The sequence below is a fragment of the Lonchura striata genome, chromosome 26 (genome assembly GCF_050655825.1).
Source record: "Lonchura striata isolate lonStrDom1 chromosome 26, ASM5065582v1, whole genome shotgun sequence".
Taxonomy (NCBI): domain Eukaryota; kingdom Metazoa; phylum Chordata; class Aves; order Passeriformes; family Estrildidae; genus Lonchura; species Lonchura striata.
In genome coordinates, this window is record NC_140728.1 from 3,429,185 (window position 1) to 3,455,657 (window position 26,473).

The window sequence follows — 26,473 nt, forward strand, 5'->3', positions numbered from 1 at the left end:
GTTCCTGATGTCAGTTTGTAGGGCTCCCTTGGGTGTATCAGGGCAGCACAAGTTTGAGGTGGGGACAACTTCGGTGTGGGGTCCATCCTTCGATATAAGGATTTTTTGCAGTCAGGGCCAGGGGCCCCCGGGCACATCCTTTTTCCATTTTCCCTGGGAAAGAAAACTCAGCAGTCCAGGTTCCTGATGTCAGTTTGTAGGGCTCCCTTGGGTTTATCAGGGCAGCACAAGTTTGAGGTGGGGACAACTTCGGTGTGGGGTCCATCCTTCGATATAAGGATTTTTTGAACTGTGGCCCCAGCCCTGGACCATGGGGCCCTGGGCACATCCTTTTTCCATTTTCCCTGGGAAAGAAAACTCAGCAGTCCAGGTTCCTGATGTCAGTTTGTAGGGCTGCCTTGGGTCTATCAGGGCAGCACAAGTTTGAGGTGGGGACAACTTCGGTGTGGGGTCCATCCTTCGATATAAGGATTTTTTGCAGTGAGGCTCCAGCCCAGAGCCAGGGGCCCCTGGGCACATCCTTTGGCCATTTTCCCTGGGAAAGAAAACTCAGCAGTCCAGGTTCCTGATGTCAGTTTGTAGGGCTCCCTTGGGTCTATCAGGGCAGCACAAGTTTGAGGTGGGGACAACTTCGGTGTGGGGTCCATCCTTCGATATAAGGATTTTTTGCAGTCAGGGCCAGGGGCCCCCGGGCACATCCTTTTTCCATTTTCCCTGGGAAAGAAAACTCAGCAGTCCAGGTTCCTGATGTCATTTTGTAGGGCTCCCTTGGGTCTATCAGGGCAGCACAAGTTTGAGGTGGGGACAACTTCGGTGTGGGGTCCATCCTTCGATATAAGGATTTTTTGAACTGTGGCCCCAGCCCTGGGCCATGGGCCCCTGGGCACATCCTTTTTCCATTTTCCCTGGGAAAGAAAACTCAGCAGTCCAGGTTCCTGATGTCAGTTTGTAGGGCTCCCTTGGGTCTATCAGGGCAGCACAAGTTTGAGGTGGGGACAACTTTGGTGTGGGCTCCATCCTTCGATATAAGGATTTTTTGCAGTGAGGCTCCAGCCCAGAGCCAGGGGCCCCTGGGCACATCCTTTTTCCATTTTCCCTGGGAAAGAAAACTCAGCAGTCCAGGTTCCTGATGTCAGTTTGTAGGGCTCCCTTGGGTGTATCAGGGCAGCACAAGTTTGAGGTGGGGACAACTTCGGTGTGGGGTCCATCCTTCGATATAAGGATTTTTTGCAGTCAGGGCCAGGGGCCCCTGGGCACATCCTTTTTCCATTTTCCCTGGGAAAGAAAACTCAGCAGTCCAGGTTGCTGATGTCAGTTTGTAGGGCTCCCTTGGGTCTATCAGGGCAGCACAAGTTTGAGGTGGGGACAACTTCGGTGTGGGATCCATCCTTCGATATAAGGATTCTTTGCAGTGAGGCTCCAGCCCAGAGCCAGGGGCCCCTGGGCACATCCTTTGGCCATTTTCCCTGGGAAAGAAAACTCAGCAGTCCAGGTTCCTGATGTCAGTTTGTAGGGCTCCCTTGGGCCTATCAGGGCAGCACAAGTTTGAGGTGGGGACAACTTCGGTGTGGGCTCCATCCTTCGATATAAGGATTCTTTGCAGTCAGGGCCAGGGGCCCCTGGGCACATCCTTTGGCCATTTTCCCTGGGAAAGAAAACTCAGCAGTCCAGGTTCCTGATGTCAGTTTGTAGGGCTCCCTTGGGTCTATCAGGGCAGCACAAGTTTGAGGTGGGGACAACTTCGGTGTGGGGTCCATCCTTCGATATAAGGATTTTTTGCAGTCAGGGCCAGGGGCCCCCGGGCACATCCTTTTTCCATTTTCCCTGGGAAAGAAAACTCAGCATTCCAGGTTCCTGATGTCAGTTTGTAGGGCTCCCTTGGGTCTATCAGGGCAGCACAAGTTTGAGGTGGGGACAGCTTCGGTGTGAGGTCCATCCTTCGATATAAGGATTTTTTGAACTGTGGCCACAGCCCTGGGCCATGGGCCCCTGGGCACAACCTTTGGACATTTTCCCTGGGAAAGAAAACTCAGCAGTCCAGGTTCCTGATGTCAGTTTGTAGGGCTCCCTTGGGTCTATCAGGGCAGCACAAGTTTGAGGTGGGGACAACTTTGATGTGGGGTCCATCCTTCGATATAAGGATTTTTTGCAGTGAGGCTCCAACCCAGAGCCAGGCGCACCTGGGCACATCCTTTTTCCATTTTCCCTGGGAAAGAAAACTCATCAGTCCAGGTTCCTGATGTCAGTTTGTAGGGCTCCCTTGGGTCTATCAGGGCAGCACAAGTTTGAGGTGGGGACAACTTTGGTGTGGGGTCCATCCTTCGATATAAGGATTTTTCGCAGTCAGGGCCAGGGGCCCCCGGGCACATCCTTTTTCCATTTTCCCTGGGAAAGAAAACTCAGCAGTCCAGGTTCCTGATGTCAGTTTGTAGGGCTCCCTTGGGCCTATCAGGGCAGCACAAGTTTGAGGTGGGGACAACTTTGGTGTGGGGTCCATCCTTCGATATAAGGATTCTTTGCAGTCAGGGCCAGGGGCCCCTGGGCACATCCTTTGGCCATTTTCCCTGGGAAAGAAAACTCAGCAGTCCAGGTTCCTGATGTCAGTTTGTAGGGCTCCCTTGGGTCTATCAGGGCAGCACAAGTTTGAGGTGGGGACAACTTCGGTGTGGGGTCCATCCTTCGATATAAGGATTTTTTGCAGTCAGGGCCAGGGGCCCCCGGGCACATCCTTTTTCCATTTTCCCTGGGAAAGAAAACTCAGCATTCCAGGTTCCTGATGTCAGTTTGTAGGGCTCCCTTGGGTCTATCAGGGCAGCACAAGTTTGAGGTGGGGACAGCTTCGGTGTGAGGTCCATCCTTCGATATAAGGATTTTTTGAACTGTGGCCACAGCCCTGGGCCATGGGCCCCTGGGCACAACCTTTGGACATTTTCCCTGGGAAAGAAAACTCAGCAGTCCAGGTTCCTGATGTCAGTTTGTAGGGCTCCCTTGGGTCTATCAGGGCAGCACAAGTTTGAGGTGGGGACAACTTTGATGTGGGGTCCATCCTTCGATATAAGGATTTTTTGCAGTGAGGCTCCAACCCAGAGCTAGGCGCACCTGGGCACATCCTTTTTCCATTTTCCCTGGGAAAGAAAACTCATCAGTCCAGGTTCCTGATGTCAGTTTGTAGGGCTCCCTTGGGTCTATCAGGGCAGCACAAGTTTGAGGTGGGGACAACTTTGGTGTGGGGTCCATCCTTCGATATAAGGATTTTTCGCAGTCAGGGCCAGGGGCCCCCGGGCACATCCTTTTTCCATTTTCCCTGGGAAAGAAAACTCAGCAGTCCAGGTTCCTGATGTCAGTTTGTAGGGCTCCCTTGGGTCTATCAGGGCAGCACAAGTTTGAGGTGGGGACAACTTCGGTGTGGGGTCCATCCTTCGATATAAGGATTTTTTGCAGTCAGGGCCAGGGGCCCCTGGGCACATCCTTTTTCCATTTTCCCTGGGAAAGAAAACTCAGCATTCCAGGTTCCTGACGTCAGCTTGTAGGGCTGCCTTGGGTCTATCAGGGCAGCACAAGTTTGAGGTGGGGACAACTTCGGTGTGGGGTCCATCCTTCGATATAAGGATTTTTTGAACTGTGGCCCTAGCCCTGGGCCATGGGCCCCTGGGCACATCCTTTTTCCATTTTCCCTGGGAAAGAAAACTCAGCAGTCCAGGTTCCTGATGTCAGTTTGTAGGGCTGCCTTGGGTCTATCAGGGCAGCACAAGTTTGAGGTGGGGACAACTTCGGTGTGGGGTCCATCCTTCGATATAAGGATTTTTTGCAGTGAGGTTCCAGCCCAGAGCCAGGGGCCCCCGGGCACATCCTTTGGCCATTTTCCCTGGGAAAGAAAACTCAGCAGTCCAGGTTCCTGATGTCAGTTTGTAGGGCTCCCTTGGGTCTATCAGGGCAGCACAAGTTTGAGGTGGGGAGAACTTTGGTGTGGGGTCCATCCTTCGATATAAGGATTTTTTGCAGTGAGGGCCCTGCCCAGGGCCAGGGGCCCCCGGTCACATCCATTTTCCATTTTCCCTGGGAAAGAAAACTCAGCAGTCCAGGTTCCTGATGTCAGTTTGTAGGGCTCCCTTGGGTCTATCAGGGCAGCACAAGTTTGAGGTGGGGACAACTTTGGTGTGGGGTACATCCTTCGATATAAGGAATTTCTGCAGTGAGGTTCCAGCCCAGAGCCAGGGGCCCCTGGGCACATCCTTTGGCCATTTTCCCTGGGAAAGAAAACTCAGCAGTCCAGGTTCCTGATGTCAGTTTGTAGGGCTCCCTTGGGTCTATCAGGGCAGCACAAGTTTGAGGTGGGGACAACTTTGGTGTGGGGTCCATCCTTCGATATAAGGATTTTTTGAACTGAGGCCCCAGCCATGGGCCCCTGGGCACATCCTTTTTCCATTTTCCCTGGGAAAGAAAACTCATCAGTCCAGGTTCCTGATGTCAGTTTGTAGGGCTCCCTTGGGTTTATCAGGGCAGCACAAGTTTGAGGTGGGGACAACTTTGGTGTGGGGTCCATCCTTCGATATAAGGATTTTTCGCAGTCAGGGCCTGGGGCCCCCGGGCACATCCTTTTTCCATTTTCCCTGGGAAAGAAAACTCAGCAGTCCAGGTTCCTGATGTCAGTTTGTAGGGCTCCCTTGGGTCTATCAGGGCAGCACAAGTTTGAGGTGGGGACAACTTTGGTGTGGGCTCCATCCTTCGATATAAGGATTTTTTGCAGTGAGGCTCCAGCCCAGAGCCAGGGGCCCCTGGGCACATCCTTTTTCCATTTTCCCTGGGAAAGAAAACTCAGCAGTCCAGGTTCCTGATGTCAGTTTGTAGGGCTCCCTTGGGTGTATCAGGGCAGCACAAGTTTGAGGTGGGGACAACTTCGGTGTGGGGTCCATCCTTCGATATAAGGATTTTTTGCAGTCAGGGCCAGGGGCCCCCGGGCACATCCTTTTTCCATTTTCCCTGGGAAAGAAAACTCAGCAGTCCAGGTTCCTGATGTCAGTTTGTAGGGCTCCCTTGGGTTTATCAGGGCAGCACAAGTTTGAGGTGGGGACAACTTCGGTGTGGGGTCCATCCTTCGATATAAGGATTTTTTGAACTGTGGCCCCAGCCCTGGACCATGGGGCCCTGGGCACATCCTTTTTCCATTTTCCCTGGGAAAGAAAACTCAGCAGTCCAGGTTCCTGATGTCAGTTTGTAGGGCTGCCTTGGGTCTATCAGGGCAGCACAAGTTTGAGGTGGGGACAACTTTGGTGTGGGCTCCATCCTTCGATATAAGGATTTTTTGCAGTGAGGCTCCAGCCCAGAGCCAGGGGCCCCTGGGCACATCCTTTTTCCATTTTCCCTGGGAAAGAAAACTCAGCAGTCCAGGTTCCTGATGTCAGTTTGTAGGGCTGCCTTGGGTCTATCAGGGCAGCACAAGTTTGAGGTGGGGACAACTTCGGTGTGGGGTCCATCCTTCGATATATGGTTTTTTTGCAGTGAGGCTCCAGCCCAGAGCCAGGGGCCCCTGGGCACATCCTTTGGCCATTTTCCCTGGGAAAGAAAACTCAGCAGTCCAGGTTCCTGATGTCAGTTTGTAGGGCTCCCTTGGGTCTATCAGGGCAGCACAAGTTTGAGGTGGGGACAACTTCGGTGTGGGGTCCATCCTTCGATATAAGGATTTTTTGCAGTGAGGGCCCTGCCCAGGGCCAGGGGCCCCCGGTCACATCCATTTTCCATTTTCCCTGGGAAAGAAAACTCAGCAGTCCAGGTTCCTGATGTCAGTTTGTAGGGCTCCCTTGGGTCTATCAGGGCAGCACAAGTTTGAGGTGGGGTTAACTTCGGTGTGGGGTACATCCTTCGATATAAGGAATTTCTGCAGTGAGGCTCCAGCCCAGAGCCAGGGGCCCCTGGGCACATCCTTTGGCCATTTTCCCTGGGAAAGAAAACTCAGCAGTCCAGGTTCCTGATGTCAGTTTGTAGGGCTCCCTTGGGTCTATCAGGGCAGCACAAGTTTGAGGTGGGGACAACTTCGGTGTGGGGTCCATCCTTCGATATAAGGATTTTTTGAACTGAGGCCCCAGCCATGGGCCCCTGGGCACAACCTTTTTCCATTTTCCCTGGGAAAGAAAACTCATCAGTCCAGGTTCCTGATGTCAGTTTGTAGGGCTCCCTTGGGTCTATCAGGGCAGCACAAGTTTGAGGTGGGGACAACTTTGGTGTGGGGTCCATCCTTCGATATAAGGATTTTTCGCAGTCAGGGCCAGGGGCCCCCGGGCACATCCTTTTTCCATTTTCCCTGGGAAAGAAAACTCAGCAGTCCAGGTTCCTCATTTCAGTTTGTAGGGCTCCCTTGGGTCTATCAGGGCAGCACAAGTTTGAGGTGGGGACAAATTCTGTGTGGGGTCCATCCTTCGATATAAGGATTCTTTGCAGTCAGGGCCAGGGGCCCCCGGGCACATCCTTTTTCCATTTTCCCTGGGAAAGAAAACTCAGCAGTCCAGGTTCCTGATGTCAGTTTGTAGGGCTCCCTTGGGTCTATCAGGGCAGCACAAGTTTGAGGTGGGGACAACTTCGGTGTGGGGTCCATCCTTCGATATAAGGATTTTTTGAACTGAGGCCCCAGCCCTGGGCCATGGGGCCCTGGGCACATCCTTTTTCCATTTTCCCTGGGAAAGAAAACTCAGCAGTCCAGGTTCCTCATTTCAGTTTGTAGGGCTCCCTTGGGTCTATCAGGGCAGCACAAGTTTGAGGTGGGGACAACTTCGGTGTGGGGTCCATCCTTCGATATAAGGATTCTTTGCAGTGAGGCTCCAGCCCAGAGCCAGGGGCCCCTGGGCACATCCTTTGGCCATTTTCCCTGGGAAAGAAAACTCAGCAGTCCAGGTTCCTGATGTCAGTTTGTAGGGCTCCCTTGGGCCTATCAGGGCAGCACAAGTTTGAGGTGGGGACAACTTCGGTGTGGGGTCCATCCTTCGATATAAGGATTTTTTGAACTGTGGCCACAGCCCTGGGCCATGGGCCCCTGGGCACAACCTTTGGACATTTTCCCTGGGAAAGAAAACTCAGCAGTCCAGGTTCCTGATGTCAGTTTGTAGGGCTCCCTTGGGTCTATCAGGGCAGCACAAGTTTGAGGTGGGGACAACTTTGGTGTGGGGTCCATCCTTCGATATAAGGATTTTTCGCAGTCAGGGCCAGGGGCCCCCGGGCACATCCTTTTTCCATTTTCCCTGGGAAAGAAAACTCAGCAGTCCAGGTTCCTGATGTCAGTTTGTAGGGCTCCCTTGGGTCTATCAGGGCAGCACAAGTTTGAGGTGGGGACAACTTCGGTGTGGGGTCCATCCTTCGATATAAGGATTTTTTGAACTGTGGCCCCAGCCCTGGGCCATGGGCCCCTGGGCACATCCTTTTTCCATTTTCCCTGGGAAAGAAAACTCAGCAGTCCAGGTTCCTGATGTCAGTTTGTAGGGCTGCCTTGGGTCTATCAGGGCAGCACAAGTTTGAGGTGGGGACAACTTCGGTGTGGGGTCCATCCTTCGATATAAGGATTTTTTGCAGTGAGGCTCCAGCCCAGAGCCAGGGGCCCCTGGGCACATCCTTTGGCCATTTTCCCTGGGAAAGAAAACTCAGCAGTCCAGGTTCCTGATGTCAGTTTGTAGGGCTCCCTTGGGTCTATCAGGGCAGCACAAGTTTGAGGTGGGGACAACTTTGGTGTGGGGTCCATCCTTCGATATAAGGATTTTTTGCAGTGAGGGCCCTGCCCAGGGCCAGGGGCCCCCGGTCACATCCATTTTCCATTTTCCCTGGGAAAGAAAACTCAGCAGTCCAGGTTCCTGATGTCAGTTTGTAGGGCTCCCTTGGGTCTATCAGGGCAGCACAAGTTTGAGGTGGGGTTAACTTCGGTGTGGGGTCCATCCTTCGATATAAGGAATTTCTGCAGTGAGGCTCCAGCCCAGAGCCAGGGGCCCCTGGGCACATCCTTTGGCCATTTTCCCTGGGAAAGAAAACTCAGCAGTCCAGGTTCCTGATGTCAGTTTGTAGGGCTCCCTTGGGTCTATCAGGGCAGCACAAGTTTGAGGTGGGGACAACTTCGGTGTGGGGTCCATCCTTCGATATAAGGATTTTTTGAACTGAGGCCCCAGCCATGGGCCCCTGGGCACATCCTTTTTCCATTTTCCCTGGGAAAGAAAACTCATCAGTCCAGGTTCCTGATGTCAGTTTGTAGGGCTCCCTTGGGTTTATCAGGGCAGCACAAGTTTGAGGTGGGGACAACTTTGGTGTGGGGTCCATCCTTCGATATAAGGATTTTTCGCAGTCAGGGCCAGGGGCCCCCGGGCACATCCTTTTTCCATTTTCCCTGGGAAAGAAAACTCAGCAGTCCAGGTTCCTGATGTCAGTTTGTAGGGCTGCCTTGGGTCTATCAGGGCAGCACAAGTTTGAGGTGGGGACAACTTCGGTGTGGGGTCCATCCTTCGATATATGGTTTTTTTGCAGTGAGGCTCCAGCCCAGAGCCAGGGGCCCCTGGGCACATCCTTTGGCCATTTTCCCTGGGAAAGAAAACTCAGCAGTCCAGGTTCCTGATGTCAGTTTGTAGGGCTCCCTTGGGTCTATCAGGGCAGCACAAGTTTGAGGTGGGGACAACTTCGGTGTGGGGTCCATCCTTCGATATAAGGATTTTTTGCAGTGAGGGCCCTGCCCAGGGCCAGGGGCCCCCGGTCACATCCATTTTCCATTTTCCCTGGGAAAGAAAACTCAGCAGTCCAGGTTCCTGATGTCAGTTTGTAGGGCTCCCTTGGGTCTATCAGGGCAGCACAAGTTTGAGGTGGGGTTAACTTCGGTGTGGGGTACATCCTTCGATATAAGGAATTTCTGCAGTGAGGCTCCAGCCCAGAGCCAGGGGCCCCTGGGCACATCCTTTGGCCATTTTCCCTGGGAAAGAAAACTCAGCAGTCCAGGTTCCTGATGTCAGTTTGTAGGGCTCCCTTGGGTCTATCAGGGCAGCACAAGTTTGAGGTGGGGACAACTTCGGTGTGGGGTCCATCCTTCGATATAAGGATTTTTTGAACTGAGGCCCCAGCCATGGGCCCCTGGGCACAACCTTTTTCCATTTTCCCTGGGAAAGAAAACTCATCAGTCCAGGTTCCTGATGTCAGTTTGTAGGGCTCCCTTGGGTCTATCAGGGCAGCACAAGTTTGAGGTGGGGACAACTTTGGTGTGGGGTCCATCCTTCGATATAAGGATTTTTCGCAGTCAGGGCCAGGGGCCCCCGGGCACATCCTTTTTCCATTTTCCCTGGGAAAGAAAACTCAGCAGTCCAGGTTCCTCATTTCAGTTTGTAGGGCTCCCTTGGGTCTATCAGGGCAGCACAAGTTTGAGGTGGGGACAAATTCTGTGTGGGGTCCATCCTTCGATATAAGGATTCTTTGCAGTCAGGGCCAGGGGCCCCCGGGCACATCCTTTTTCCATTTTCCCTGGGAAAGAAAACTCAGCAGTCCAGGTTCCTGATGTCAGTTTGTAGGGCTCCCTTGGGTCTATCAGGGCAGCACAAGTTTGAGGTGGGGACAACTTCGGTGTGGGGTCCATCCTTCGATATAAGGATTTTTTGAACTGAGGCCCCAGCCCTGGGCCATGGGGCCCTGGGCACATCCTTTTTCCATTTTCCCTGGGAAAGAAAACTCAGCAGTCCAGGTTCCTCATTTCAGTTTGTAGGGCTCCCTTGGGTCTATCAGGGCAGCACAAGTTTGAGGTGGGGACAACTTCGGTGTGGGGTCCATCCTTCGATATAAGGATTCTTTGCAGTGAGGCTCCAGCCCAGAGCCAGGGGCCCCTGGGCACATCCTTTGGCCATTTTCCCTGGGAAAGAAAACTCAGCAGTCCAGGTTCCTGATGTCAGTTTGTAGGGCTCCCTTGGGCCTATCAGGGCAGCACAAGTTTGAGGTGGGGACAACTTCGGTGTGGGGTCCATCCTTCGATATAAGGATTTTTTGAACTGTGGCCACAGCCCTGGGCCATGGGCCCCTGGGCACAACCTTTGGACATTTTCCCTGGGAAAGAAAACTCAGCAGTCCAGGTTCCTGATGTCAGTTTGTAGGGCTCCCTTGGGTCTATCAGGGCAGCACAAGTTTGAGGTGGGGACAACTTTGGTGTGGGGTCCATCCTTCGATATAAGGATTTTTCGCAGTCAGGGCCAGGGGCCCCCGGGCACATCCTTTTTCCATTTTCCCTGGGAAAGAAAACTCAGCAGTCCAGGTTCCTGATGTCAGTTTGTAGGGCTCCCTTGGGTCTATCAGGGCAGCACAAGTTTGAGGTGGGGACAACTTCGGTGTGGGGTCCATCCTTCGATATAAGGATTTTTTGCAGTCAGGGCCAGGGGCCCCTGGGCACATCCTTTTTCCATTTTCCCTGGGAAAGAAAACTCAGCATTCCAGGTTCCTGACGTCAGCTTGTAGGGCTGCCTTGGGTCTATCAGGGCAGCACAAGTTTGAGGTGGGGACAACTTCGGTGTGGGGTCCATCCTTCGATATAAGGATTTTTTGAACTGTGGCCCCAGCCCTGGGCCATGGGCCCCTGGGCACATCCTTTTTCCATTTTCCCTGGGAAAGAAAACTCAGCAGTCCAGGTTCCTGATGTCAGTTTGTAGGGCTGCCTTGGGTCTATCAGGGCAGCACAAGTTTGAGGTGGGGACAACTTTGGTGTGGGGTCCATCCTTCGATATAAGGATTTTTTGCAGTGAGGCTCCAGCCCAGAGCCAGGGGCCCCTGGGCACATCCTTTGGCCATTTTCCCTGGGAAAGAAAACTCAGCAGTCCAGGTTCCTGATGTCAGTTTGTAGGGCTCCCTTGGGTCTATCAGGGCAGCACAAGTTTGAGGTGGGGACAACTTTGGTGTGGGCTCCATCCTTCGATATAAGGATTTTTTGCAGTGAGGGCCCTGCCCAGGGCCAGGGGCCCCCGGTCACATCCATTTTCCATTTTCCCTGGGAAAGAAAACTCAGCAGTCCAGGTTCCTGATGTCAGTTTGTAGGGCTCCCTTGGGTCTATCAGGGCAGCACAAGTTTGAGGTGGGGTTAACTTCGGTGTGGGGTCCATCCTTCGATATAAGGAATTTCTGCAGTGAGGCTCCAGCCCAGAGCCAGGGGCCCCTGGGCACATCCTTTGGCCATTTTCCCTGGGAAAGAAAACTCAGCAGTCCAGGTTCCTGATGTCAGTTTGTAGGGCTCCCTTGGGTCTATCAGGGCAGCACAAGTTTGAGGTGGGGACAACTTCGGTGTGGGGTCCATCCTTCGATATAAGGATTTTTTGAACTGAGGCCCCAGCCATGGGCCCCTGGGCACATCCTTTTTCCATTTTCCCTGGGAAAGAAAACTCAGCAGTCCAGGTTCCTCATTTCAGTTTGTAGGGCTCCCTTGGGTCTATCAGGGCAGCACAAGTTTGAGGTGGGGACAACTTCTGTGTGGGGTCTATCCTTCGATATAAGGATTCTTTGCAGTCAGGGCCAGGGGCCCCCGGGCACAACCTTTTTCCATTTTCCCTGGGAAAGAAAACTCAGCAGTCCAGGTTCCTGATGTCAGTTTGTAGGGCTGCCTTGGGTCTATCAGGGCAGCACAAGTTTGAGGTGGGGACAACTTCGGTGTGGGGTCCATCCTTCGATATAAGGATTTTTTGCAGTGAGGCTCCAGCCCAGAGCCAGGGGCCCCTGGGCACATCCTTTGGCCATTTTCCCTGGGAAAGAAAACTCAGCAGTCCAGGTTCCTGATGTCAGTTTGTAGGGCTCCCTTGGATCTATCAGGGCAGCACAAGTTTGAGGTGGGGACAACTTTGGTGTGGGGTCCATCCTTCGATATAAGGATTTTTTGCAGTCAGGGCCAGGGGCCCCTGGGCACATCCTTTTTCCATTTTCCCTGGGAAAGAAAACTCAGCAGTCCAGGTTCCTGATGTCAGTTTGTAGGGCTCCCTTGGGTCTATCAGGGCAGCACAAGTTTGAGGTGGGGACAACTTCGGTGTGGGGTCCATCCTTCGATATATGGATTTTTTGAACTGAGGCCCCAGCCCTGGGCCATGGGCCCCTGGGCACATCCTTTTTCCATTTTCCCTGGGAAAGAAAACTCAGCAGTCCAGGTTCCTCATTTCAGTTTGTAGGGCTCCCTTGGGTCTATCAGGGCAGCACAAGTTTGAGGTGGGGACAACTTCAGTGTGGGGTCCATCCTTCGATATAAGGATTCTTTGCAGTGAGGCTCCAGCCCAGAGCCAGGGGCCCCTGGGCACATCCTTTGGCCATTTTCCCTGGGAAAGAAAACTCAGCAGTCCAGGTTCCTGATGTCAGTTTGTAGGGCTCCCTTGGGCCTATCAGGGCAGCACAAGTTTGAGGTGGGGACAACTTTGGTGTGGGGTCCATCCTTCGATATAAGGATTCTTTGCAGTCAGGGCCAGGGGCCCCTGGGCACATCCTTTTTCCATTTTCCCTGGGAAAGAAAACTCAGCAGTCCAGGTTGCTGATGTCAGTTTGTAGGGCTCACTTGGGTCTATCAGGGCAGCACAAGTTTGAGGTGGGGACAACTTCGGTGTGGGGTCCATCCTTCGATATAAGGATTTTTTGAACTGAGGCCCCAGCCCTGGGCCATGGGCCCCTGGGCACATCCTTTTTCCATTTTCCCTGGGAAAGAAAACTCAGCAGTCCAGGTTCCTCATTTCAGTTTGTAGGGCTCCCTTGGGTCTATCAGGGCAGCACAAGTTTGAGGTGGGGACAACTTCGGTGTGGGGTCCATCCTTCGATATAAGGATTCTTTGCAGTGAGGCTCCAGCCCAGAGCCAGGGGCCCCTGGGCACATCCTTTGGCCATTTTCCCTGGGAAAGAAAACTCAGCAGTCCAGGTTCCTCATTTCAGTTTGTAGGGCTCCCTTGGGTCTATCAGGGCAGCACAAGTTTGAGGTGGGGACAACTTCTGTGTGGGGTCCATCCTTCGATATAAGGATTCTTTGCAGTCAGGGCCAGGGGCCCCTGGGCACATCCTTTTTCCATTTTCCCTGGGAAAGAAAACTCAGCAGTCCAGGTTGCTGATGTCAGTTTGTAGGGCTCCCTTGGGTCTATCAGGGCAGCACAAGTTTGAGGTGGGGACAACTTCGGTGTGGGGTCCATCCTTCGATATAAGGATTCTTTGCAGTGAGGCTCCAGCCAAGAGCCAGGGGCCCCTGGGCACATCCTTTGGCCATTTTCCCTGGGAAAGAAAACTCAGCAGTCCAGGTTCCTGATGTCAGTTTGTAGGGCTCCCTTGGGCCTATCAGGGCAGCACAAGTTTGAGGTGGGGACAACTTTGGTGTGGGGTCCATCCTTCGATATAAGGATTCTTTGCAGTCAGGGCCAGGGGCCCCTGGGCACATCCTTTGGCCATTTTCCCTGGGAAAGAAAACTCAGCAGTCCAGGTTCCTGATGTCAGTTTGTAGGGCTCCCTTGGGTCTATCAGGGCAGCACAAGTTTGAGGTGGGGACAACTTCGGTGTGGGGTCCATCCTTCGATATAAGGATTTTTTGCAGTCAGGGCCAGGGGCCCCCGGGCACATCCTTTTTCCATTTTCCCTGGGAAAGAAAACTCAGCATTCCAGGTTCCTGATGTCAGTTTGTAGGGCTCCCTTGGGTCTATCAGGGCAGCACAAGTTTGAGGTGGGGACAGCTTCGGTGTGAGGTCCATCCTTCGATATAAGGATTTTTTGAACTGTGGCCACAGCCCTGGGCCATGGGTCCCTGGGCACAACCTTTGGACATTTTCCCTGGGAAAGAAAACTCAGCAGTCCAGGTTCCTGATGTCAGTTTGTAGGGCTCCCTTGGGTCTATCAGGGCAGCACAAGTTTGAGGTGGGGACAACTTTGATGTGGGGTCCATCCTTCGATATAAGGATTTTTTGCAGTGAGGCTCCAACCCAGAGCTAGGCGCACCTGGGCACATCCTTTTTCCATTTTCCCTGGGAAAGAAAACTCATCAGTCCAGGTTCCTGATGTCAGTTTGTAGGGCTCCCTTGGGTCTATCAGGGCAGCACAAGTTTGAGGTGGGGACAACTTTGGTGTGGGGTCCATCCTTCGATATAAGGATTTTTCGCAGTCAGGGCCAGGGGCCCCCGGGCACATCCTTTTTCCATTTTCCCTGGGAAAGAAAACTCAGCAGTCCAGGTTCCTGATGTCAGTTTGTAGGGCTCCCTTGGGTCTATCAGGGCAGCACAAGTTTGAGGTGGGGACAACTTCGGTGTGGGGTCCATCCTTCGATATAAGGATTTTTTGCAGTCAGGGCCAGGGGCCCCTGGGCACATCCTTTTTCCATTTTCCCTGGGAAAGAAAACTCAGCATTCCAGGTTCCTGACGTCAGCTTGTAGGGCTGCCTTGGGTCTATCAGGGCAGCACAAGTTTGAGGTGGGGACAACTTCGGTGTGGGGTCCATCCGTCGATATAAGGATTTTTTGAACTGTGGCCCTAGCCCTGGGCCATGGGCCCCTGGGCACATCCTTTTTCCATTTTCCCTGGGAAAGAAAACTCAGCAGTCCAGGTTCCTGATGTCAGTTTGTAGGGCTCCCTTGGGTCTATCAGGGCAGCACAAGTTTGAGGTGGGGACAACTTCGGTGTGGGGTCCATCCTTCGATATAAGGATTTTTTGCAGTGAGGTTCCAGCCCAGAGCCAGGGGCCCCCGGGCACATCCTTTGGCCATTTTCCCTGGGAAAGAAAACTCAGCAGTCCAGGTTCCTGATGTCAGTTTGTAGGGCTCCCTTGGGTCTATCAGGGCAGCACAAGTTTGAGGTGGGGAGAACTTTGGTGTGGGGTCCATCCTTCGATATAAGGATTTTTTGCAGTGAGGGCCCTGCCCAGGGCCAGGGGCCCCCGGTCACATCCATTTTCCATTTTCCCTGGGAAAGAAAACTCAGCAGTCCAGGTTCCTGATGTCAGTTTGTAGGGCTCCCTTGGGTCTATCAGGGCAGCACAAGTTTGAGGTGGGGACAACTTTGGTGTGGGGTACATCCTTCGATATAAGGAATTTCTGCAGTGAGGCTCCAGCCCAGAGCCAGGGGCCCCTGGGCACATCCTTTGGCCATTTTCCCTGGGAAAGAAAACTCAGCAGTCCAGGTTCCTGATGTCAGTTTGTAGGGCTCCCTTGGGTCTATCAGGGCAGCACAAGTTTGAGGTGGGGACAACTTTGGTGTGGGGTCCATCCTTCGATATAAGGATTTTTTGAACTGAGGCCCCAGCCATGGGCCCCTGGGCACATCCTTTTTCTATTTTCCCTGGGAAAGAAAACTCATCAGTCCAGGTTCCTGATGTCAGTTTGTAGGGCTCCCTTGGGTTTATCAGGGCAGCACAAGTTTGAGGTGGGGACAACTTTGGTGTGGGGGCCATCCTTCGATATAAGGATTCTTTGCAGTCAGGGCCAGGGGCCCCCGGGCACATCCTTTTTCCATTTTCCCTGGGAAAGAAAACTCAGCATTCCAGGTTCCTGATGTCAGTTTGTAGGGCTCCCTTGGGTTTATCAGGGCAGCACAAGTTTGAGGTGGGGACAACTTCTGTGTGGGGTCCATCCTTCGATATAAGGATTCTTTGCAGTCAGGGCCAGGGGCCCCCGGGCACATCCTTTTTCCATTTTCCCTGGGAAAGAAAACTCAGCAGTCCAGGTTCCTGATGTCAGTTTGTAGGGCTCCCTTGGGTCTATCAGGGCAGCACAAGTTTGAGGTGGGGACAACTTCGGTGTGGGGTCCATCCTTCGATATAAGGATTTTTTGCAGTCAGGGCCAGGCGCCCCCGGGCACATCCTTTTTCCATTTTCCCTGGGAAAGAAAACTCAGCATTCCAGGTTCCTGATGTCAGTTTGTAGGGCTCCCTTGGGTCTATCAGGGCAGCACAAGTTTGAGGTGGGGACAGCTTCGGTGTGAGGTCCATCCTTCGATATAAGGATTTTTTGAACTGTGGCCACAGCCCTGGGCCATGGGCCCCTGGGCACATCCTTTTTTCATTTTCCCTGGGAAAGAAAACTCCGCAGTCCAGGTTCCTGATGTCAGTTTGCAGGGCTCCCTTGGGTCTATCAGGGCAGCACAAGTTTGAGGTGGGGACAACTTTGATGTGGGGTCCATCCTTCGATATAAGAATTTTTTGCAGTGAGGCTCCAACCCAGAGCCAGGGGCCCCTGGGCACATCCTTTTTCCATTTTCCCTGGGAAAGAAAACTCATCAGTCCAGGTTCCTGATGTCAGTTTGTAGGGCTCCCTTGGGTGTATCAGGGCAGCACAAGTTTGAGGTGGGGACAACTTTGGTGTGGGGTCCATCCTTCGATATAAGGATTTTTCGCAGTCAGGGCCAGGGGCCCCCGGGCACATCCTTTTTCCATTTTCCCTGGGAAAGAAAACTCAGCAGTCCAGGTTCCTGATGTCAGTTTGTAGGGCTCCCTTGGGTCTATCAGGGCAGCACAAGTTTGAGGTGGGGACAACTTTGGTGTGGGCTCCATCCTTCGATATAAGGATTTTTTGCAGTGAGGCTCCAGCCCAGAGCCAGGGGCCCCTGGGCACATCCTTTTTCCATTTTCCCTGGGAAAGAAAACTCAGCAGTCCAGGTTCCTGATGTCAGTTTGTAGGGCTCCCTTGGGTGTATCAGGGCAGCACAAGTTTGAGGTGGGGACAACTTCGGTGTGGGGTCCATCCTTCGATATAAGGATTTTTTGCAGTCAGGGCCAGGGGCCCCCGGGCACATCCTTTTTCCATTTTCCCTGGGAAAGAAAACTCAGCAGTCCAGGTTCCTGATGTCAGTTTGTAGGGCTCCCTTGGGTTTATCAGGGCAGCACAAGTTTGAGGTGGGGACAACTTCGGTGTGGGGTCCATCCTTCGATATAAGGATTTTTTGAACTGTGGCCCCAGCCCTGGACCATGGGGCCCTGGGCACATCCTTTTTCCATTTTCCCTGGGAAAGAAAACTCAGCAGTCCAGGTTCCTGATGTCAGTTTGTAGGGCTGCCTTGGGTCTATCAGGGCAGCACAAGTTTGAGGTGGGGACAACTTCGGTGTGGGGTCCATCCTTCGATATAAGGATTTTTTGCAGTGAGGCTCCAGCCCAGAGCCAGGGGCCCCTGGGCACATCCTTTGGCCATTTTCCCTGGGAAAGAAAACTCAGCAGTCCAGGTTCCTGATGTCAGTTTGTAGGGCTCCCTTGGGTCTATCAGGGCAGCACAAGTTTGAGGTGGGGACAACTTCGGTGTGGGGTCCATCCTTCGATATAAGGATTTTTTGCAGTCAGGGCCAGGGGCCCCCGGGCACATCCTTTTTCCATTTTCCCTGGGAAAGAAAACTCAGCAGTCCAGGTTCCTGATGTCATTTTGTAGGGCTCCCTTGGGTCTATCAGGGCAGCACAAGTTTGAGGTGGGGACAACTTCGGTGTGGGGTCCATCCTTCGATATAAGGATTTTTTGAACTGTGGCCCCAGCCCTGGGCCATGGGCCCCTGGGCACATCCTTTTTCCATTTTCCCTGGGAAAGAAAACTCAGCAGTCCAGGTTCCTGATGTCAGTTTGTAGGGCTCCCTTGGGTCTATCAGGGCAGCACAAGTTTGAGGTGGGGACAACTTTGGTGTGGGCTCCATCCTTCGATATAAGGATTTTTTGCAGTGAGGCTCCAGCCCAGAGCCAGGGGCCCCTGGGCACATCCTTTTTCCATTTTCCCTGGGAAAGAAAACTCAGCAGTCCAGGTTCCTGATGTCAGTTTGTAGGGCTCCCTTGGGTGTATCAGGGCAGCACAAGTTTGAGGTGGGGACAACTTCGGTGTGGGGTCCATCCTTCGATATAAGGATTTTTTGCAGTCAGGGCCAGGGGCCCCTGGGCACATCCTTTTTCCATTTTCCCTGGGAAAGAAAACTCAGCAGTCCAGGTTGCTGATGTCAGTTTGTAGGGCTCCCTTGGGTCTATCAGGGCAGCACAAGTTTGAGGTGGGGACAACTTCGGTGTGGGATCCATCCTTCGATATAAGGATTCTTTGCAGTGAGGCTCCAGCCCAGAGCCAGGGGCCCCTGGGCACATCCTTTGGCCATTTTCCCTGGGAAAGAAAACTCAGCAGTCCAGGTTCCTGATGTCAGTTTGTAGGGCTCCCTTGGGCCTATCAGGGCAGCACAAGTTTGAGGTGGGGACAACTTCGGTGTGGGCTCCATCCTTCGATATAAGGATTCTTTGCAGTCAGGGCCAGGGGCCCCTGGGCACATCCTTTGGCCATTTTCCCTGGGAAAGAAAACTCAGCAGTCCAGGTTCCTGATGTCAGTTTGTAGGGCTCCCTTGGGTCTATCAGGGCAGCACAAGTTTGAGGTGGGGACAACTTCGGTGTGGGGTCCATCCTTCGATATAAGGATTTTTTGCAGTCAGGGCCAGGGGCCCCCGGGCACATCCTTTTTCCATTTTCCCTGGGAAAGAAAACTCAGCATTCCAGGTTCCTGATGTCAGTTTGTAGGGCTCCCTTGGGTCTATCAGGGCAGCACAAGTTTGAGGTGGGGACAGCTTCGGTGTGAGGTCCATCCTTCGATATAAGGATTTTTTGAACTGTGGCCACAGCCCTGGGCCATGGGCCCCTGGGCACAACCTTTGGACATTTTCCCTGGGAAAGAAAACTCAGCAGTCCAGGTTCCTGATGTCAGTTTGTAGGGCTCCCTTGGGTCTATCAGGGCAGCACAAGTTTGAGGTGGGGACAACTTTGATGTGGGGTCCATCCTTCGATATAAGGATTTTTTGCAGTGAGGCTCCAACCCAGAGCCAGGCGCACCTGGGCACATCCTTTTTCCATTTTCCCTGGGAAAGAAAACTCATCAGTCCAGGTTCCTGATGTCAGTTTGTAGGGCTCCCTTGGGTCTATCAGGGCAGCACAAGTTTGAGGTGGGGACAACTTTGGTGTGGGGTCCATCCTTCGATATAAGGATTTTTCGCAGTCAGGGCCAGGGGCCCCCGGGCACATCCTTTTTCCATTTTCCCTGGGAAAGAAAACTCAGCAGTCCAGGTTCCTGATGTCAGTTTGTAGGGCTCCCTTGGGCCTATCAGGGCAGCACAAGTTTGAGGTGGGGACAACTTTGGTGTGGGGTCCATCCTTCGATATAAGGATTCTTTGCAGTCAGGGCCAGGGGCCCCTGGGCACATCCTTTGGCCATTTTCCCTGGGAAAGAAAACTCAGCAGTCCAGGTTCCTGATGTCAGTTTGTAGGGCTCCCTTGGGTCTATCAGGGCAGCACAAGTTTGAGGTGGGGACAACTTCGGTGTGGGGTCCATCCTTCGATATAAGGATTTTTTGCAGTCAGGGCCAGGGGCCCCCGGGCACATCCTTTTTCCATTTTCCCTGGGAAAGAAAACTCAGCATTCCAGGTTCCTGATGTCAGTTTGTAGGGCTCCCTTGGGTCTATCAGGGCAGCACAAGTTTGAGGTGGGGACAGCTTCGGTGTGAGGTCCATCCTTCGATATAAGGATTTTTTGAACTGTGGCCACAGCCCTGGGCCATGGGCCCCTGGGCACAACCTTTGGACATTTTCCCTGGGAAAGAAAACTCAGCAGTCCAGGTTCCTGATGTCAGTTTGTAGGGCTCCCTTGGGTCTATCAGGGCAGCACAAGTTTGAGGTGGGGACAACTTTGATGTGGGGTCCATCCTTCGATATAAGGATTTTTTGCAGTGAGGCTCCAACCCAGAGCTAGGCGCACCTGGGCACATCCTTTTTCCATTTTCCCTGGGAAAGAAAACTCATCAGTCCAGGTTCCTGATGTCAGTTTGTAGGGCTCCCTTGGGTCTATCAGGGCAGCACAAGTTTGAGGTGGGGACAACTTTGGTGTGGGGTCCATCCTTCGATATAAGGATTTTTCGCAGTCAGGGCCAGGGGCCCCCGGGCACATCCTTTTTCCATTTTCCCTGGGAAAGAAAACTCAGCAGTCCAGGTTCCTGATGTCAGTTTGTAGGGCTCCCTTGGGTCTATCAGGGCAGCACAAGTTTGAGGTGGGGACAACTTCGGTGTGGGGTCCATCCTTCGATATAAGGATTTTTTGCAGTCAGGGCCAGGGGCCCCTGGGCACATCCTTTTTCCATTTTCCCTGGGAAAGAAAACTCAGCATTCCAGGTTCCTGACGTCAGCTTGTAGGGCTGCCTTGGGTCTATCAGGGCAGCACAAGTTTGAGGTGGGGACAACTTCGGTGTGGGGTCCATCCTTCGATATAAGGATTTTTTGAACTGTGGCCCTAGCCCTGGGCCATGGGCCCCTGGGCACATCCTTTTTCCATTTTCCCTGGGAAAGAAAACTCAGCAGTCCAGGTTCCTGATGTCAGTTTGTAGGGCTGCCTTGGGTCTATCAGGGCAGCACAAGTTTGAGGTGGGGACAACTTCGGTGTGGGGTCCATCCTTCGATATAAGGATTTTTTGCAGTGAGGTTCCAGCCCAGAGCCAGGGGCCCCCGGGCACATCCTTTGGCCATTTTCCCTGGGAAAGAAAACTCAGCAGTCCAGGTTCCTGATGTCAGTTTGTAGGGCTCCCTTGGGTCTATCAGGGCAGCACAAGTTTGAGGTGGGGAGAACTTTGGTGTGGGGTCCATCCTTCGATATAAGGATTTTTTGCAGTGAGGGCCCTGCCCAGGGCCAGGGGCCCCCGGTCACATCCATTTTCCATTTTCCCTGGGAAAGAAAACTCAGCAGTCCAGGTTCCTGATGTCAGTTTGTAGGGCTCCCTTGGGTCTATCAGGGCAGCACAAGTTTGAGGTGGGGACAACTTTGGTGTGGGGTACATCCTTCGATATAAGGAATTTCTGCAGTGAGGTTCCAGCCCAGAGCCAGGGGCCCCTGGGCACATCCTTTGGCCATTTTCCCTGGGAAAGAAAACTCAGCAGTCCAGGTTCCTGATGTCAGTTTGTAGGGCTCCCTTGGGTCTATCAGGGCAGCACAAGTTTGAGGTGGGGACAACTTTGGTGTGGGGTCCATCCTTCGATATAAGGATTTTTTGAACTGAGGCCCCAGCCATGGGCCCCTGGGCACATCCTTTTTCCATTTTCCCTGGGAAAGAAAACTCATCAGTCCAGGTTCCTGATGTCAGTTTGTAGGGCTCCCTTGGGTTTATCAGGGCAGCACAAGTTTGAGGTGGGGACAACTTTGGTGTGGGGTCCATCCTTCGATATAAGGATTTTTCGCAGTCAGGGCCTGGGGCCCCCGGGCACATCCTTTTTCCATTTTCCCTGGGAAAGAAAACTCAGCAGTCCAGGTTCCTGATGTCAGTTTGTAGGGCTCCCTTGGGTCTATCAGGGCAGCACAAGTTTGAGGTGGGGACAACTTTGGTGTGGGCTCCATCCTTCGATATAAGGATTTTTTGCAGTGAGGCTCCAGCCCAGAGCCAGGGGCCCCTGGGCACATCCTTTTTCCATTTTCCCTGGGAAAGAAAACTCAGCAGTCCAGGTTCCTGATGTCAGTTTGTAGGGCTCCCTTGGGTGTATCAGGGCAGCACAAGTTTGAGGTGGGGACAACTTCGGTGTGGGGTCCATCCTTCGATATAAGGATTTTTTGCAGTCAGGGCCAGGGGCCCCCGGGCACATCCTTTTTCCATTTTCCCTGGGAAAGAAAACTCAGCAGTCCAGGTTCCTGATGTCAGTTTGTAGGGCTCCCTTGGGTTTATCAGGGCAGCACAAGTTTGAGGTGGGGACAACTTCGGTGTGGGGTCCATCCTTCGATATAAGGATTTTTTGAACTGTGGCCCCAGCCCTGGACCATGGGGCCCTGGGCACATCCTTTTTCCATTTTCCCTGGGAAAGAAAACTCAGCAGTCCAGGTTCCTGATGTCAGTTTGTAGGGCTGCCTTGGGTCTATCAGGGCAGCACAAGTTTGAGGTGGGGACAACTTTGGTGTGGGCTCCATCCTTCGATATAAGGATTTTTTGCAGTGAGGCTCCAGCCCAGAGCCAGGGGCCCCTGGGCACATCCTTTTTCCATTTTCCCTGGGAAAGAAAACTCAGCAGTCCAGGTTCCTGATGTCAGTTTGTAGGGCTCCCTTGGGTGTATCAGGGCAGCACAAGTTTGAGGTGGGGACAACTTCGGTGTGGGGTCCATCCTTCGATATAAGGATTTTTTGCCGTCAGGGCCAGGGGCCCCCGGGCACATCCTTTTTCCATTTTCCCTGGGAAAGAAAACTCAGCAGTCCAGGTTCCTGATGTCATTTTGTAGGGCTCCCTTGGGTCTATCAGGGCAGCACAAGTTTGAGGTGGGGACAACTTCGGTGTGGGGTCCATCCTTCGATATAAGGATTTTTTGAACTGTGGCCCCAGCCCTGGGCCATGGGCCCCTGGGCACATCCTTTTTCCATTTTCCCTGGGAAAGAAAACTCAGCAGTCCAGGTTCCTGATGTCAGTTTGTAGGGCTCCCTTGGGTCTATCAGGGCAGCACAAGTTTGAGGTGGGGACAACTTTGGTGTGGGCTCCATCCTTCGATATAAGGATTTTTTGCAGTGAGGCTCCAGCCCAGAGCCAGGGGCCCCTGGGCACATCCTTTTTCCATTTTCCCTGGGAAAGAAAACTCAGCAGTCCAGGTTCCTGATGTCAGTTTGTAGGGCTCCCTTGGGTGTATCAGGGCAGCACAAGTTTGAGGTGGGGACAACTTCGGTGTGGGGTCCATCCTTCGATATAAGGATTTTTTGCAGTCAGGGCCAGGGGCCCCCGGGCACATCCTTTTTCCATTTTCCCTGGGAAAGAAAACTCAGCAGTCCAGGTTCCTGATGTCAGTTTGTAGGGCTCCCTTGGGTTTATCAGGGCAGCACAAGTTTGAGGTGGGGACAACTTCGGTGTGGGGTCCATCCTTCGATATAAGGATTTTTTGAACTGAGGCCCCAGCCCTGGGCCATGGGCCCCTGGGCACATCCTTTTTCCATTTTCCCTGGGAAAGAAAACTCAGCAGTCCAGGTTCCTCATTTCAGTTTGTAGGGCTCCCTTGGGTCTATCAGGGCAGCACAAGTTTGAGGTGGGGACAACTTCGGTGTGGGGTCCATCCTTCGATATAAGGATTCTTTGCCGTGAGGCTCCAGCCCAGAGCCAGGGGCCCCTGGGCACATCCTTTGGCCATTTTCCCTGGGAAAGAAAACTCAGCAGTCCAGGTTCCTGATGTCAGTTTGTAGGGCTCCCTTGGGCCTATCAGGGCAGCACAAGTTTGAGGTGGGGACAACTTTGGTGTGGGGTCCATCCTTCGATATAAGGATTCTTTGCAGTCAGGGCCAGGGGCCCCTGGGCACATCCTTTTTCCATTTTCCCTGGGAAAGAAAACTCAGCAGTCCAGGTTGCTGATGTCAGTTTGTAGGGCTCACTTGGGTCTATCAGGGCAGCACAAGTTTGAGGTGGGGACAACTTCGGTGTGGGGTCCATCCTTCGATATAAGGATTTTTTGAACTGAGGCCCCAGCCCTGGGCCATGGGCCCCTGGGCACATCCTTTTTCCATTTTCCCTGGGAAAGAAAACTCAGCAGTCCAGGTTCCTCATTTCAGTTTGTAGGGCTCCCTTGGGTCTATCAGGGCAGCACAAGTTTGAGGTGGGGACAACTTCGGTGTGGGGTCCATCCTTCGATATAAGGATTCTTTGCAGTGAGGCTCCAGCCCAGAGCCAGGGGCCCCTGGGCACATCCTTTGGCCATTTTCCCTGGGAAAGAAAACTCAGCAGTCCAGGTTCCTCATTTCAGTTTGTAGGGCTCCCTTGGGTCTATCAGGGCAGCACAAGTTTGAGGTGGGGACAACTTCTGTGTGGGGTCCATCCTTCGATATAAGGATTCTTTGCAGTCAGGGCCAGGGGCCCCTGGGCACATCCTTTTTCCATTTTCCCTGGGAAAGAAAACTCAGCAGTCCAGGTTGCTGATGTCAGTTTGTAGGGCTCCCTTGGGTCTATCAGGGCAGCACAAGTTTGAGGTGGGGACAACTTCGGTGTGGGGTCCATCCTTCGATATAAGGATTCTTTGCAGTGAGGCTCCAGCCCAGAGCCAGGGGCCCCTGGGCACATCCTTTGGCCATTTTCCCTGGGAAAGAAAACTCAGCAGTCCAGGTTCCTGATGTCAGTTTGTAGGGCTCCCTTGGGCCTATCAGGGCAGCACAAGTTTGAGGTGGGGACAACTTTGGTGTGGGGTCCATCCTTCGATATAAGGATTCTTTGCAGTCAGGGCCAGGGGCCCCTGGGCACATCCTTTGGCCATTTTCCCTGGGAAAGAAAACTCAGCAGTCCAGGTTCCTGATGTCAGTTTGTAGGGCTCCCTTGGGTCTATCAGGGCAGCACAAGTTTGAGGTGGGGACAACTTCGGTGTGGGGTCCATCCTTCGATATAAGGATTTTTTGCAGTCAGGGCCAGGGGCCCCCGGGCACATCCTTTTTCCATTTTCCCTGGGAAAGAAAACTCAGCATTCCAGGTTCCTGATGTCAGTTTGTAGGGCTCCCTTGGGTCTATCAGGGCAGCACAAGTTTGAGGTGGGGACAGCTTCGGTGTGAGGTCCATCCTTCGATATAAGGATTTTTTGAACTGTGGCCACAGCCCTGGGCCATGGGCCCCTGGGCACAACCTTTGGACATTTTCCCTGGGAAAGAAAACTCAGCAGTCCAGGTTCCTGATGTCAGTTTGTAGGGCTCCCTTGGGTCTATCAGGGCAGCACAAGTTTGAGGTGGGGACAACTTCGGTGTGGGGTCCATCCTTCGATATAAGGATTTTTTGCAGTGAGGCTCCAGCCCAGAGCCAGGGGCCCCTGGGCACATCCTTTGGCCATTTTCCCTGGGAAAGAAAACTCAGCAGTCCAGGTTCCTGATGTCAGTTTGTAGGGCTCCCTTGGGTCTATCAGGGCAGCACAAGTTTGAGGTGGGGACAACTTCGGTGTGGGGTCCATCCTTCGATATAAGGATTTTTTGCAGTCAGGGCCAGGGGCCCCCGGGCACATCCTTTTTCCATTTTCCCTGGGAAAGAAAACTCAGCAGTCCAGGTTCCTGATGTCATTTTGTAGGGCTCCCTTGGGTCTATCAGGGCAGCACAAGTTTGAGGTGGGGACAACTTCGGTGTGGGGTCCATCCTTCGATATAAGGATTTTTTGAACTGTGGCCCCAGCCCTGGGCCATGGGCCCCTGGGCACATCCTTTTTCCATTTTCCCTGGGAAAGAAAACTCAGCAGTCCAGGTTCCTGATGTCAGTTTGTAGGGCTCCCTTGGGTCTATCAGGGCAGCACAAGTTTGCGGTGGGGACAACTTTGGTGTGGGCTCCATCCTTCGATATAAGGATTTTTTGCAGTGAGGCTCCAGCCCAGAGCCAGGGGCCCCTGGGCACATCCTTTTTCCATTTTCCCTGGGAAAGAAAACTCAGCAGTCCAGGTTCCTGATGTCAGTTTGTAGGGCTCCCTTGGGTGTATCAGGGCAGCACAAGTTTGAGGTGGGGACAACTTCGGTGTGGGGTCCATCCTTCGATATAAGGATTTTTTGCAGTCAGGGCCAGGGGCCCCTGGGCACATCCTTTTTCCATTTTCCCTGGGAAAGAAAACTCAGCAGTCCAGGTTGCTGATGTCAGTTTGTAGGGCTCCCTTGGGTCTATCAGGGCAGCACAAGTTTGAGGTGGGGACAACTTCGGTGTGGGATCCATCCTTCGATATAAGGATTCTTTGCAGTGAGGCTCCAGCCCAGAGCCAGGGGCCCCTGGGCACATCCTTTGGCCATTTTCCCTGGGAAAGAAAACTCAGCAGTCCAGGTTCCTGATGTCAGTTTGTAGGGCTCCCTTGGGCCTATCAGGGCAGCACAAGTTTGAGGTGGGGACAACTTCGGTGTGGGCTCCATCCTTCGATATAAGGATTCTTTGCAGTCAGGGCCAGGGGCCCCTGGGCACATCCTTTGGCCATTTTCCCTGGGAAAGAAAACTCAGCAGTCCAGGTTCCTGATGTCAGTTTGTAGGGCTCCCTTGGGTCTATCAGGGCAGCACAAGTTTGAGGTGGGGACAACTTCGGTGTGGGGTCCATCCTTCGATATAAGGATTTTTTGCAGTCAGGGCCAGGGGCCCCCGGGCACATCCTTTTTCCATTTTCCCTGGGAAAGAAAACTCAGCATTCCAGGTTCCTGATGTCAGTTTGTAGGGCTCCCTTGGGTCTATCAGGGCAGCACAAGTTTGAGGTGGGGACAGCTTCGGTGTGAGGTCCATCCTTCGATATAAGGATTTTTTGAACTGTGGCCACAGCCCTGGGCCATGGGCCCCTGGGCACAACCTTTGGACATTTTCCCTGGGAAAGAAAACTCAGCAGTCCAGGTTCCTGATGTCAGTTTGTAGGGCTCCCTTGGGTCTATCAGGGCAGCAAAAGTTTGAGGTGGGGACAACTTTGATGTGGGGTCCATCCTTCGATATAAGGATTTTTTGCAGTGAGGCTCCAACCCAGAGCCAGGCGCACCTGGGCACATCCTTTTTCCATTTTCCCTGGGAAAGAAAACTCATCAGTCCAGGTTCCTGATGTCAGTTTGTAGGGCTCCCTTGGGTCTATCAGGGCAGCA